This window comes from Leucopleurus acutus, assembly GCF_964270905.1.
Source record: "Leucopleurus acutus genome assembly, chromosome: 2".
In the NCBI taxonomy this organism is placed as follows: domain Eukaryota; kingdom Metazoa; phylum Chordata; class Mammalia; order Artiodactyla; family Delphinidae; genus Leucopleurus; species Leucopleurus acutus.
Genome location: NC_139143.1, coordinates 178,667,786 through 178,681,307, shown reverse-complemented (window position 1 = coordinate 178,681,307; position 13,522 = coordinate 178,667,786).

Below are 13,522 nucleotides of genomic sequence, written 5' to 3'. Positions count from 1 at the left end.
TCCCTTGACTCCCAGGGCAGATGGCTACTCTACTTGAGCACTCCAAGGGACATCTGCTTCTTTACCTGATCAGCCTCAATTCCTTAGTTGCCCTTAGTTGTCCTTTAGGGAACCATCCCCTCCTTCCTTTCAGCCCAGTGGGCTGACCTTAAGCCCACCTCACCCCTCATTGCAGTACTGAGCATGTGAATAGGCCTAGCCAATCAGAGTATTTCATTCTCGAGCCATAGTGATTGGTTCAGGGGTGGACATGACCCAAGCCAGATCAATAAGGTTCAAGCCTGGGACTGTTTCAGCCAGTTCAAATTGGGTTTCTCTCCCTTGCAGTCAAGAGTCCTGACTAGTACAAGCACTCCCTGAGTCGATTGTTTTCTGATCTCCCTGTTATCTTCTGTCTTTCTCCCTAGACTATGAAATAACCCAGGGCAAGGATAGGTTTTTATTCATGAGGTGATCCGGAGTCCAAGTCCCTTCAGACAAATGGTGGTTGACATAGTCCTGGGACAAGACTGTAAACAGATACTCTTGTCTGTTCCATGTGAACGTGAACGGCTTCTGGTCCTTCTTTCTGAGACGGATGGAAAAGAATGCATTTGCCAGATCGGTGACCCCGTACCATGTATATGAGGCTGTGTTTATCAGCTCTAGCCCAGATACCACATCTGGCATAGCAGCTGCAATTGGTGCTACTCCTTGGTGGAGTTTACAGTAGTCCACAGCATCTTCCAGGATCTGTCTGGGTTTGGTAGGGAACACATTGGTGATTTCACCCTTTATTGGTGATGAATCACTCTCCCCCTTTCATTGTCTTTCTCCGGTGCATTGGTAGCTTCCAGCAATAGCCATCCAATTCCAAAGTCTTTAAAACTCCGAAACACCTGATGGATTGTACCCATCAGTTCATTCTCTTCCTCTCATACCCCATTCCAGTTCACCACCTGTGAAAATCCTTAAAACTGCCCCGTAATTGCATGCCAGAGGCTCCTGGTACTCTACAAACCACCGTTGACGGGGTCTTAACTGCCAGGCGACTGGCAGGTGATCCAGCTCTAAAATTCCATTTTAGTTTGCTTCCAGTATCAACTGACATACGTTGAGGTCTCTGTGAAACAAATTCTGAATCTGAAATTTGCATGTAAGAACTTTAGAGGTGGGGTGCTCTCAGGAACTAAAGCTTTGAGTAAGAGAATCAGAATTGGGGCCGTCAGAATCAGAATGCAGAGGGAGAAGCTGCACCCTGATGAAGTTGCTCTGAAGGTTTCAGACAGAACCATGAGGAGTTCTGCAGTTGAAATGGGTTTTCAGAGTTGCCCCCCTTTGAGGGAAGGAGGCTAAGGGATTTATATTCCTTCCTGACCGGTCACTGGATGCAAGATGCCTTTAGGAAGAGGGCTTGATCTTGGGCAAGGCACCACTCTGTCTGAGAGTGCCTCAGTCCTGAAGTGGGGGATCTGGGCAAACACCACTGCATCCTCTACGAAGAGTTTGTCTTTTCCATGTTGATGTGTTGGTATTCCACATATAATTTATTTTATTTTATTTTTTTGTTTGACTGTTAATAGACTTATTTTATTATTTATTTTTATTATTGTAGTAAGCACACTTAACATGAGATTTGCCTTCTTAAATTTTAAGTGCACAATGCAATGTCATTAACTGTACGTGCAACGTTGTACAGCAGATCTCTAGAACTTATTCCTCTTTCATAACTGAAACTTTATACCTGTCAAGCAGCAACTCTCCATTTCTCCCTCCCCCCTTATTTTTATTTTTTTATTTGTTATTTATTTTTATTGAATTATAGTTAGTTTACAAGGTTGTGTTAGTTTCAAGTGTACAGCAAAGTGATTCAATTATATGTCTATATCTATACCTATTCTTTTTCAGATTCTTTTCCATTATAGGTTATTACAAGATATTGAGTATAGTTCCCTGTGCTATAGAGTAGGTCTTTGTCGTTTACCTATTTCAAATATAGTAGTGTGTATATTTAATTCCAAACTCCTAATTTGTCTCTCTCCACCATGTACATTTTAAATATTAGACTCTTATTAGCTTTAGATATTGCAAATATTTCCTTTCAGTCTGTCATCTGCCTGTTAACTGTCTCTCAGTGTCATTTGTCGAGCAGAATTCCTTAGTTACAATGTAACCAAACTAACAGATTTCTCTCCTTAAGGATTTGTCTCCATTGCCTAGGTCACAAAGATATCCTCCTATGTTCTGTTCATTCGCTGAATATATTTTTACCTTTCATATTTAGGCATTTAATCCTTTCAGAGCCCATTTTGGGTTTTTGTTTTGTTTTGTTTTTGTTTGTTTGTTTTTAGCCACACCGCGTGGCTTGCGGGATCTTAGTTCCCCAACCAGGGATTGAACCCGGGCCCACGGCAGTGAAAGTGCTGAGTCCTAACCACTGGACCTTCAGGGAATTCCCTGAGTCCACTTTGAATGTTGCGTACTATGTATGCATCTGAGTTTCGTCCCTTTTCCTCTGTACAATGAACCAGCTTTCTCGATTTGTCTCGGACTCTCTGCTCTCTGGTTTCTGTTCTCACCACTGGCTCAAGATGTGACATTTGCAGAAAATCATTGCCCTCTTGATATTTGTACTCTGTGGTTTTAAAAAAATTCCCATTCATCTTGCCCTCTATGAAGCCCTGGGCACCTCGCCCTCTTGCAGCTGTGTGTGTGCTCTTTCTAAACTTATTATTTATTCTTATTTATCTTCTCTTTCTTTGTCTCTTCTTCCTCTTTCATCCCTAGGGCTTCATTGCCTTAACTTCCTCTGCAGCTCCCCAAAATTGATATAATTTAAGGCTCTATCCTGGTCTTTATTTTTAGCCCTTGTAATTCCATCTTCTTTGAGAAATTCATCCATTTTCAAGATTTTAATACCTCCAGGTGAGTGAGTCCCCTACTGGCAAATCCCGCCCTGACCTCTCTTGTGAATGTCAGTGACAAATTTCAAACTGAAAGTTGGATAATTTTTAGTATGTCTGAACTCAAATTAATCTTAACCGTGAAAGTGATTTTATACGATTTGCCTATATTTTATACGTTTCCAAATCCTCCAACATTCTGTCGCAGCATCTTCTATAAACTAGGTGTTCAACATATATTTATTCACTGGATAAGAGGATCTTATGTTTAACCATATTAAAAGTAAAAATTATTTATTCATGGTTCAAAAGATCAGAGTCATAAAATTTCAGAGAAAACTTCAGCCTCGAGTCAGCTTATCTTCTTCCTTTGAAACAAGGGAGGTAGGTCACCTCTAGTGTTACAGTGTCCCTCTCACTGAGGGTGGGGAGGAAGGAACAAGGGTTGGCAGCGGCAGAGCCACAGTCACTGTGATGTCCTGGGAAGATCACAGTTTTGGAGTCAGAGAGACCTGCATTGAAATTCCATGTCCTCCATGGACATGGTTTCCTTATCTGTAAGAGTGAGTAAGAAGGCTCAGTCCAGATGGCCATTAGGAAAATAAAAGAAACAACACGTGGAAAGGTCTTGAACTCGACAAGTGCTAAACAGAATTGTGAGTTCCCTTGCCTCCCTCTCCCGCATTTGGTTTCAAGCAGAAGACAGAAGTGTCTGAGCTCTCGGGATAAATGGTCCCTGTTAAGAGCATCCTGTTCTCAAAGGGGAAAGTCAGACTGAAAGTCTCATTGGTCCACAGAGCATCCCCATGAGTTTGTAAAGTAGGCTGAGGGAACTACATTTGTCTCCTCTTTACAAATTAAGACTTTGAAGTATCAAGTACCATCCTGAGAGCATCAAATGAGCACTTTAATGTTGACAACAGCTCAGAACTCAGACTCTCATGAAGGAGCTTACTGTTCACTTTTCAGATGGGCAATGAGGGAGAAAACATCAAATGGCCCATCCACCTGACGCTTTTATATGACCTGGGCAGCATATTCAAGCCGGTGCAGGGATGAGATATAAAGTCTCCACAAGCATCCCCAGCTTGTCTCTGGACTCCTTCCAGACCACCTCCTTGTCTCTCCATTCTGCTGCTCCTTGTTCATAAACTCTCTTTTTTTTTGGCTTCATGCTATGGTTCCTAGCCTCCACCTATCTTTTTGCTAGATGGTTCTCTAGGCTTGACTCACTCTCCTGGCTCTCACAACCTCACCCATCCAAGCCATTGTTTTTGGTCTTTGTCCTTCCATCTCCCACCCTGCTTCCATAGGTAAGAAGCAGCCCATCTGTGGGGTCCACTGGAAGCACCCCACTCATCACCAGGACCGTAAGGGTCATGATGGCCAGCCAGATTCAAGATGGCAAAGTCCTTTCTCCCCACCCCCCATCTTTAAAAATCACTCAACAAGAAATGAAACAAAAATATTGTTTACAAAACCAGGAGACAACAGCTGCCCTTAATCACACTAGGTAAAGTAGAGAGAGGAAAAAGGCAAAGCATCCCAGTTGGTTCTGACAACGGTGGACATCAGGACGCCCTCTGAGAAGCACCAGGCTGGATCTTAACGACAGAGGGTTAGTCTTAGGCATCTGTTTATTCCCAGAGCTTAGCACAGGATTGGCCAAATCAAATCTCATGGAACACTTTTGAATGAATTACATCATTTTATATATATCATATAAAATGAAAGCACGTGAAAAGCATATTTTGCTCTAAAAAGAACTGTTAGAAATGTTTACTACATTGCTCAGTGGAACTGCCATTACTTCTATTAGCCAGAGGGCCCTTCTAAACCCACACGCTGGGACTTCCCTGGCAGTCCAGTGGTTAAGACTCTGTGCTCCCAATGCAGGGAGCACAGGTTCGATCTCTGGTCGGGGAAGTAAGATCCTGCATACTGCACGGCACAGTCAAAAAAAAATATGGTAAAAAAGAAAAAAAATCCAGTATAAACCCACACTTTGAGGAAGAGAACTCTAAGAGATTCCCTTTTCCTGATGCTCAGCATCTCATGGCTTCAAATATTTTTTCAGACATTCTGCTCTTTCATCAGCTCAGTTTTAGTCTTTCATTATTTTAACATGAACTTGGTTCCTGTGGAGGTCAGGACTTGATCATTACATTCAGCCCTTTGCAATGATTAGGAACCAGGTAACAGCCCTGACATTTAATATTTAATTGTTTTTGATCAGCATTAATTAGTTACACATGCACACCAGATTCCCATTTAATTAAATACTCTTGGGAACACATTGTGGGCTCAGGGATTCTAACCACATCAAAAAGGAAATGTTCAAATTTAAAAGCTGGGCCCTGGAGACCCAGGCATCCATGGAGAGGAAATTCCAGATGTCTAGCAACCTCCCTCTTTCCTCAGAATCAAACCTCCTACTTCCAGCCCCCTGGAATCTAAAAATCTTAGCATTTCTGCTGAGAACTTCAGGCTGCAGCCGTCTCCTCTCTTGTCTCTCTTGGATCATCGGTTTTACCCCCTATCCCGAATCATCCCCTCCACACACAAACATGAGTAATCTCTCCCGTCCTGAAACCCCGCTAGCAACTCCACCCCTTCTCAAGCTACTGCTCGCTTCCTCTGTCCCTCCTTGGAGAAAGCTCCTTGAAATGACAGGGTGCGCTTGCTGTCTCCGGTCCTCCTCTTCGTCTCTCTCAAATCCACTGTCTTAAACTTTGGTCCTGACCCTTCCGAGGAAACTGTCCTTGTCAGTGTAACCAAAATAACCTCCTTGATGCTAAATCCAATGGCCAGTCCTTCATCTTCATTTGACCCAGTTAATCATGTTCTTTTTCTTGAAACATTTTCTTCATTTGGCTTCCAGAAAACCATTCTTTTTGGTTTTCCTCCCAGGCATAGTCATTCCTTCTCATTCTTCTTTGCTGATTTATCCTCAACTCCCCAGCCTCTAAATGTTGCAGCGCCACAAAGCTCAGTCCCTGGTCTTCCTTTCTCTCTGTCAATACTCCTTCCTTAGGTGATCTTAGAGAAGTCTATATATATGCATTGAACTCTCCATTTTTATCTCCAGCACAGACCTCTCCTCAGTTCACTCTGTATTTCCACTTGAATATGGACTTAGCCAGGTGCCTTAGAAATGCTCTATTGAAGAAGTGAAATCCCAGGGCAGAAAGTGAGAGAAAGGGAAAATGAGGCCAGGAGTGAAGGTAAGCAAACACAAGGGAGTGCCTTATCAAGCTAGTCATATATTCATAAGAAAACACAACTAGCGGTGTGATCACATGGAAACGTCTCCAGAGAGGCCAGGGTGGGAGTCAGGGTGGAGGTGGGGAGACACCACAGCACATGGTGCTGCCTCTTAAGAAGGTAAAGTTGGGCTTCCCTGGTGGCACAGTGGTTGAGAGTCCACCTGCCGATGCAGGGGACACAGGTTCGTGCCCCGGTCCGGGAAGGTCCCACGTGCCGCGGAGCAGCTGGGCCCGTGAGCCATGGCCACTGAGCCTGCGCGTCCGGAGCCTGTGCTCCGCAGTGGGAGAGGCCACAACAGTGAGAGGCCCGCGTACCGCCAAAAAAAAAAAAAAAAAAAAGAAGGTAAAGTTTATTTCTGGCCTGCAGAAGGAAGTAGAATTCATCTGTTGACTCCTCATGTCTTGTCTCTCAATGATAATAGTTTACCCCTGCACCGCAGGTTGTAGTCCCTGGCCTTTTGGGGCTTCTTGAGGATGCCCACTCCCCCAGCCGTGGTTTAGAACTTAATCCTGGACTCAGAAGCGTTGGGAGGAACCATATCCGCCATGGTCTTGTCGTTTGGGTCTGATGCCTGGAGCTTTTTCAGCTTCTCTTGCAGCAGGCATGGTGAAGGTGAGCTGGAGCCTGGCCCTCACCCTGGGAGAGACTGAGACAGCCAGTGGTCTTAGCAGGAGACTATTGGCTGTGGTGGCCAAGGCTCTTCTTTGAGTAAGCAGTCAAGGGGCCACGGGGAGGAGAAAGAGTTGAGGAAATATGGGCAGCACATAAACTGGGTCTACTAGGCAGCTCCAGACTTCAGCTAACCAAAATGGAATTCCTGATTCTGTTCCCCCATGCAAGTTTCTTTCTCTCAGTTTTTCCCATCTCAGTGTCAATTCCTGCCTTTCTGCTTTGCTCACTCCGAAAATCTTAGAACCATCCTTAATGCCTCTTTTTCCCTCAAACCCTACACCCCATCTATCAGCAAATCCCACCAGCTCTAACTTCAAAAAAATCCAGATGTCAACCCCTTCTCACTGCCTCCTTTTTCATCATTTTTGGATGATTGCAATATCCTTCTATCTGATTCTCTGCTTCTGCCTTGCCCCCAACATTCTATTCTCAACACAATGGTCAGAGTGGCCTTGTTAAACACAAGTGACATGGTGTCACTCCTCTCCTCAAAACCCTCTAATATCTTCCCACTTCACTCACAGTAAAACCAAAGTCTTTGCTGTGGCCTATACAGTTCTACACCATCTGCTTCCACCACCCCTCTGACCTCATCTCCTGTTTGCACAGTCTGTTCCAGCCATACCGTGCCTCTAAAGGGTCAAGCAAGCTCTCACCCCAGGGCCTTTGCACTTACACCTCTCTGTGCCTATGAAGACTCTCCCCTCAATTATCTTTGTGGTTTGCTTCCTCAGTCTTTCAGAGCTCTTAATGATGCCAAAAGCTTGACCTCTGTGCACTGGTGCCAAATCGAATCTTGGAGACAGAGTTTTGGATGAAGTAGAAAAGAATAGCTTTATTGTTTTGCCGGGCAAAGGGGGGCACAGCGGGCTCCTGACCTAAAAAACTGGGTCCCAGCCCGGCAGGGTTTTGAGGAGTTTTATAGCAATAGTTCAAGGCTGGGGTTGCTGAGAAGATAAGGGTGTGTGCAGGGCCTGCACTCCTCTAAACTGGTCTCAGGTTATCTTCTTGATGAGCTTCTCTGTTTCCTTTAATCTGGCCTCAGGTGGTTTCTTGGCTGCTCCTCCCTTGATTAGCAACTGTTCACATCTGCCCTTTGGAACTCAGGGAAGGTCATGGAGGCTGAACAGAAAGGCTCCCATGCGCACAGGGTCCTGCTCGGGTTTCATTAACACCTCTATAATCCACTGCTTCTCCGCCAGAGAAGGCTCCATGGAGGAAGAAAAGGCTGAAGAATGGGAGAGATTAGGAAAGCAGGAAGGAAGGTGTGACCTCTTCAAGAGCTTGTTGGAAGGTCCAAAGTGATTGCAGGAATAATTTGGTCAAGAAGGAGACCTTACATGGAGACCTTATTACTGAACTCAGGTTCAGCTGATGAGTGTTGGTTGGAAAGGAAAAGTTGCTTTATTCAGGAGGCTGGCAACCTGGGGAGAAGGCAGACTTGTGTCCAAAACCCAACTCTGAAGATTCTGCTCCACCATGATAGTTTTTAAAGGGAGAGTCATTTGGGGGAGGGGGTCAGAGTCTTCCTTATCTTCCACTGTGTGCAGACTTTCTTCTGATTGGTTGGTGGTGAGGTAACAGGGCAGTGTTCCAGGAATCTTGTGCTCAACCTGAAGTTACCATCTTCCACCTGGGTGGGGGCTTTAATTCTTGCAGCAGAACTCAAAGGTGTTGTTTATGTATATTCCTTCAGGAAGAACTAGGACCCTGCCCCATGGCTGCACTGTTGTTTCTTGACTGCCCCTCCTTTGTTTCTGCATTCCTTCCCTACCTTGATAATCAACTGAATCTGCCCTTTGGAACTCAAGGAAGGTCAAGGTGGCTGAATGAAACCTATTTCCTACAAACGAGAAATGGGGGACACTGAAAGGATTTGTACCCAGGAGGGCCCCACAGGGTCCTGCTCCATTTCAACCTCATGTAGGAGAGTAGTGAAAGAGTTGAAGGGGGAGTGGAACTGCTCTCAAAAGGCTTTGGATGCAAAGTTAAGGAGCTAGGTGTTTATCCTATAGGCAAGTGTGTCCAAGTGAGAATCAAGGTCAGTTCATTTAAGTTTCCACTGAAAACCAGGACCTCTGAATCAGAATTCGTTCAGGTGGTCTAAATATGTCCATAAAGGAAGCAAGAGAAACCAGCATTGACAAAGGAGCAAAAAAGCTTAGAAAAACACGTGTCCTCGAGAAGAATCTTCCAGGCCTGTTCAGGAAGTTGATGGGAGAAGGTAGTTTTCCCCAAAGACACTGCTTGAGATTTTATGTATCCCATGATGTGGTAACTGGGGGTTGGAAATGGGATTTCAAAACCAACCCAACAGGAAGAACAGGGAAAGGTTGGTGTTCTTTTTTGCTGCCCTCAGGTCAGCCCTACCTGGCTCACCCTCTTCCATCTCTTTTTTTTTTAGCACTAATGAGCATGTTTTCTTTCTTTTTTAAAAAATTTATTTATTTAGTTTTGGCTGTGTTGGGTCTTTGCGGGCTTTCTCTAGTTGCAGTGAGCGGGGACTACTCTTGGTTGCGGATTTCTCATTGCACTGGCTTCTCTTGTTGCAGAGCATGGGCTCTAGGCATGTGGGCTTCAGTAGTTGTGGCACACGGGCTTAGCTGCTCCACAGTATGTGGGATCTTCCCGGACCAGGGCTCAAACCCATGTGCCCTACATTGGCAGGTGGATTCTTAACCACTGCGCCACCAGGGAAGTCCCCTCTTCCATCTCTTGACAACCAATGTTGTAAGGTCAAGGAGGTCAGTGAATGTGGGAGCCACCGCCCTCTGCTGGAGGGACTGGCCTCATCCCCAGACCTGTATTTGACTCCAGGTCAATAGTTTTCAACCTTATTTGAGAATCAGAAGAAAGCTATAGACTCAAAGAAAAAAAAAGATATGCACTCCTACATAAAGATTTGCATAGTTTCAGGGATTCATGGAAAGACCCTCTGAAACACACCCATCAGCCTCCCAGGTAAAGTTGTGACTTTAGAAGCAGACAGAGAGAAGTACAAATTCAGGGCAGAGACACCCACGTCTCTGGCTGTGAGACAGAAGAGAAGTTAAGAAGAGGCTACCCAGTCTATTTTATGCCAAAAATGCCGTTTTTTCTCCTTGGATCCCATGTTTAGAAATATTTTCTCTACCAAAGAGATTGCATTGGCTAAGAAATCATTTTTGCATTCCCTAACTTTTTATTAACCCACAGAATAGACAAGTGATATCCAGTTACCCCATAATGGCTGCGTTCATATAATCTAGGTCAAAATCAAAGGTCACTTGACATTAAGTTAGCCAGGGGAGCTCTGTAGTGGAAAAATCTCTGATTGATTTTGGCTGGCCCTTGAAATATTAATACTCAAGCCATGATGATTACGTTTGTAGCAACTGTCACTCAGTTCACGTGCTTAAATCTAAACCAATTCAGTGATGCTATTTGCCTCAAATTCATACTCTCTCACACATCCACGTCAAATGCAGGTAATGGCAGAAAATGCACCTTCAGTTGCACCTTTTCAAGTGTTCCCTTTAAGGTCAATTCAAACATACGGTTAAAAAAAATATTGGCCACAAAGCTACACTTAAATCCACTCTGGTTGTTACTCTTAACTTGTGCTTCACACTGGGACCCTCAGGCACTAAAGACAGGACCATGTGAGAACATGGAACATCAGCTGAGCACCACTGAGTACCCGGCATGGATAGCGTTGGAGAGGTAAACATGAAAAAGACAGCATTCCTGCTCGTCCTTCCTTCATTCATTCAAGAAATATTACATGTTTCCACTGTACCAGACACTGCAAGGCACTAGGGATATAGTGATAATGAGACAAGTCAAGTCCTTGCTTTCATGGAACTTAGTCTGGTGGAGAAGCAGGGTTGGGTGATGGAGGGGGAGAAGGAAGGAGTAAATAAACAGAGAAGATAATTGCAAATTGTGATATGCTCTAGGAAGGAAACAAAGGGGGTGTGTGGAGTTAGGCAGGGAATGGAGGTGGAGCTAGGACCTCTCATAGGTTTAGGGTCAGGGTCCAGGCAGGAAACACTTGGTCCACTCAAACTGGGGAATGGAGGAGAGTTTGTAAAGTTACTATTTACAAAGTGAGAGGAATGATGTAATACCCCAGAGTTAGTAACAGTGGGAGCCATTGCTAGCATTAGGCCCATTTTTTTTAGCATTTCTTCATTTAAAAAAAAATTTATTTATTTATTTATTTATTTACTTATTTATGTAGGGCTGTGTTGGGTCTTCATTGCTGCACACAGGCTCTCTCTAGTTGCAACAAGTGGGGGCTACTCTTCACTGCGGTACGTGCGCGGGCTTCTCATTGCAGTGGTTTCTCTTGTTGTGGAGCACGGGCTCTAGGCGCAGGGGGCTCAGTAGTTGTGGCACACGGGCTCGGTTGCCCCGCGGCATGTGGGATCTTCCTGGACCGGGGATCGAACCCATGTTCCCCGTCCTCGTGTCTCTCCGGGGCCAAGAGCGCGGTCGCAGTCTCTGTCCTGCCGCAATGTGGCCTCGTCTTTCGGCCTGGCCGGCCTGCCGTCGGCGTCCATTAAGCTGGATCTGAGCTACAATGGGAAGAAGCAAATCAAGGAATCTGAAGAGAGCTGATGGGGAGGCCCATCTGAGGGGAGCTGCGGTGGGCACATCACTACCAGTTAGCGGCAGAGTAGCCTGGGGTCCAGCTCTCACGATTTCCAGTCTAGTGTGGTCTCTGCTAGTTTAGTTTCCTAGGGCTGCTGTAACGAAGAACCACGGACTGGGTAGCTCAGAACAGCAGGAATTTATTCTCCCTCAGTTCTGGGGGCTAGAAGTCCAAACTCAAAGTGTCGCAGGGTTGGCCTCTTCCTGGTGGCTCAGAGGGAGGCTCTGTCCATGCCTCTCTCCTGGCTTCTGGGACTCCTGGCACCCCCTGGCAGCCCTTGGCTTTGCAGCCACAGAACTCTGATCTCTGCCTCCATCATCACAGAGCCATCTTCCTTCTGTATCTGCCTGTCTCTCTACATCTCTTCCTCTTCTTATGAGGACATCAGTCAGTTTGGATTTGGGGTTCCTCTTACTCCATTATGATCGGATCTTAACTAACAACATCTGCAATGATCCTATTTGCAAATAAGGTCACATTCGGAGGTTCTGGGAAGGGCATGAATGTGGTGGGGGACACTATTCAACCCAGTACACCTGCTTCAAGGTAGCAAAGCATTAAGTTTGCAAAGTGTCTCTGTCATCTTGTCCTCTTTCAGGGACCCTCTCATTCAGTTTGAATCCCCCATTCCTGCTATTATATATTCAGAACACATGATCTAGTAGCTTAATCACTTGAAAGAGCAAGGATTACCCCAATAAAATGTCACTACACACCTATCAGGTTGGCAACAATTTTAGAGTGTAATTTTAAAAAATCAACTCTTGGCGAGGATGTGGAGCAACAGGAGGTATTATACACTGTGGTGAGCATGTAAATTGGCACAGTCGTTCTGGGCTGAAGTTGGCAGTGTCTAATGAAGCTGAAGATAAACAAACCCTATTGCCCTCCTTAGTTACATATCATATAAAAACGTATGCTGGGGCTTCCCTGGTGGCGCAGTGGTTGAGAGTCCGCCTGCCAATGCAGGGGACGCGGGTTCGTGCCCCGGTCCGGGAAGATCCCACATGCCACGGAGCGGCTAGGCCCGTGAGCCATGGCCACTGAGCCTGCGCGTCCGGAGCCTGTGCTCCGCAACGGGAGAGGCCACAACAGTGAGAGGCCCGCGCACCGCGAAACAAAAACAAAAACAAAAACGTATGCCGATATGCACTAGGATATATGTACAAGGATGAGAAACCTTGTTGGTAATAGTTCCCAGCTGGAAACAACCCAAATACCCATGGAGAGTAGAAAAAATAAACAAATTATGAGCCAAGACATGGAAGCAACCTAAATGTCCATCGACAGATTAATGGATAAAGGAGATGTGTTTTATACATACACACACACACACACACACACACACACACACACACAATGGAATATTACTCAGCCATAAAAGAAGAATGAAATAATGCCATTTGCAGCAACATGTATGGACCTAGAGATTATCATACTAAATCAGACAGAGATGAATACCATATGATATTACTTATTTGTGGAATCTTAAAAATGATACAAATGAACTTACTTACAAAACAGAAAGAGACTCACAGACATGGAAGACAAACGTATGGTTACCAAAGGGGAAAGGGGGGAGGGATAAATTGGGAATTTGGGATTAACAGATACACACTTCTATAAGTAAAATAGATAAACAACAAGACCTACTGTATAGTAGAAGGAACTATATTCAGTGTCTTGTAATAACCTATAATGGAAAAGAATCTGAAAAAGAATATATATAAACATATATAGATATAAAACTGAATCACTTTGCTGTACACCTAAATCATTGTAAATCAACTATACTTCAATAAAAAAACAAAAAACAAATCATGGATAGAATATAACGGAATACTATATAGCAATGAATCGAGAATGGACTATACATGCAACAACATGGATGAATCATAAGGCATAATAATGAGCAAAAGAAGTCAAATACCATAGAATATAGACTGTATGATTCTATTTATATAAAGTTCAAAACCATGCAAAATTAAACCATATTGTTGAAGGATGCATAATCAGATAACAACACTTAAAGAAAAGCAAGGAAATGAATAACACAGAAGTCAGA